This window comes from Amphimedon queenslandica, unplaced genomic scaffold, assembly GCF_000090795.2.
Source record: "Amphimedon queenslandica unplaced genomic scaffold, v1.1 AMPQUscaffold_12731, whole genome shotgun sequence".
NCBI lineage: Eukaryota > Metazoa > Porifera > Demospongiae > Haplosclerida > Niphatidae > Amphimedon > Amphimedon queenslandica.
The window spans coordinates 28,078-30,218 of record NW_003547033.1 but is presented as its reverse complement, the minus strand read 5'-3'; positions in this window follow the sequence as shown (position 1 = coordinate 30,218).

Below are 2,141 nucleotides of genomic sequence, written 5' to 3'. Positions count from 1 at the left end.
CTTTTGCAACAGAGCCGTACATTTTTGTTGCCATTTTCATGTTACCATTGTAAAGGTGGTAATGCGTTGATTCCAAGTTATCAATTACTCTACTACTGGCTCTCGCAAAATCAGAGATAGCAACTTGAGACTTGTCGGTCAATTTTAAAATTTGAATTTGTGACTTCTTTACTTTACCTTGAATAACAGGAAAGGATACAAGCCCATTCTCAGCTACCTGCAAGAACTTGGCAACTAATAGCAAATCTCCTGGTATGTCATGTAAGTCAATTGTGATGGTTACGTCAGCTTGTGCCTCTTCAACCAGCTGAGAATTTACAGAAGGTCTTTCCAATACAGAATATGGCTCTCCACCAATTGTCAGGTCACTTGGCCCCTTTGTGCTGTTCACTACACCTACTACATATAATAGTTTAATGCATTTCAAACTACTCATGAATAATTCTGTTTGATGATAATGATAATGAATGAGGTTTCTAATAGGGCTAGACAAATTATGCTAGCATAATTTGGAACATAATAGGCCAAGTTATTATATGCTGGCATAACTGGAGCATACCATATATGGCATATATTTCACAGGGATTTAATTTTGCTAATTTTGTGATTTTACAAAATTCATGAAAATTTTTATCCATGAAAATTATTTCTTATCATACTAATAATGTTTAGTAGAAGAAAAACACAAAAGTTTTTTGTGAATAGGTTGAAAAGTGATTTTGTGAAATATTTTCCCCGGAAAATACGCCCCCTATATGGTAGTGGGTCAAAACTTTTGGCCCTGACCACACCATTATTTGCAATTCAATATGGCAAGTACTATAATTACTTAGAGTATTTTATTTTCCAGTGATTCAAAGTCATCGGAAAAACATTCTGGCATTATTACAATAATATTATTATTCTTATTTACAATTATAACAGATACGTGTAACTTGATAGTTAATACTTGAGTAAAGCTTGAAACATGCGCATAAGCATAATAGGATGGAATTTGGGGCAGTGCCTAAAAGCATAATAGGCAGAAATTGAAGTATAATTTGCCAAGCCTTACCCTGCAGCACACTAACTCTACCTCTAAACTCTGCCCTGCGTAGTGAAACCCAGCCCTCCATGCCCACAGGCACAAAGGGTATGTCTTGCTACATGAGACTACTCTACCTCATGCTTAGGCAAAGGTAAGTCACAAGCTAGACTAGCATCCATCACCAATGCTATACACTAAAGTAAATAGTACACTTTACCATTAAATGTAACGGCACACTATTAGAAGTGACTTACATGTGAATAAACCCCACAGAAGTAAAATATACCGAACCATTATGAGTACGGTACCCTGCTTGCTTCTCTGTTCTGCTATCTCTGAGCTTGTGCTCTCAAGTGACACACCTACGCGGATATCTTAATTTAGAAGGTCTATTCATAGATTCAGTTCTAGCTGACTAGATCTAGCTCCCATTTTAGTAGAGACCTCAGATCTAGTATACTGCCTGAGGCTACACATGATGGCGTCAAATGTGGGGATAATCTTTTTCGTGATTTGTTGTGCCACTGTTGTTAAATCCTCTCAAGATATCAGTAAGTTAACATATTTGGATGGCTTTATTTTATACTTTTATAGGTGAGTATTCCCTGACTAACCTGCCAACAGAAGAGTCTAGCATTGTAGCAGAGACTTCAGGGATTGATACAACAACACTTAAAGATACCTACCATGATTTAGGAAAGGGAGCTAAAATGGGTTTTTATGCTGCAGCGACACATAAGACAGGATTCAAAGACAAGGCACTGTCCATCCATGGTGATGTTTCTTCCCTTCAGGATTCCAGCATTTCAGCCTTTCAAAAATTCGATGAGACTTCCAAAAGGGCTTTAAAAAATTTGCAAGAGGCATTTGAACATATTTCTGATAGTGAGGAAGGTAAAGCACATGAATTGTTGGATGAAGTTGGCAGGCAAGCAAATGATCTTACAAAAGAAGCCAAAAACATTGAGTTGCAAGCCGGGGCTGGTCGTGACAAAGTCTCCTCACTATTAGAAGAAATATATAACAGTAGAGGTGAACGAGAGAAAGAGAAAACTATAATAGAAGCACAAGAACGAGAGTTACAAGCTCAAAAGGCACGCGCTGAAACTGATTT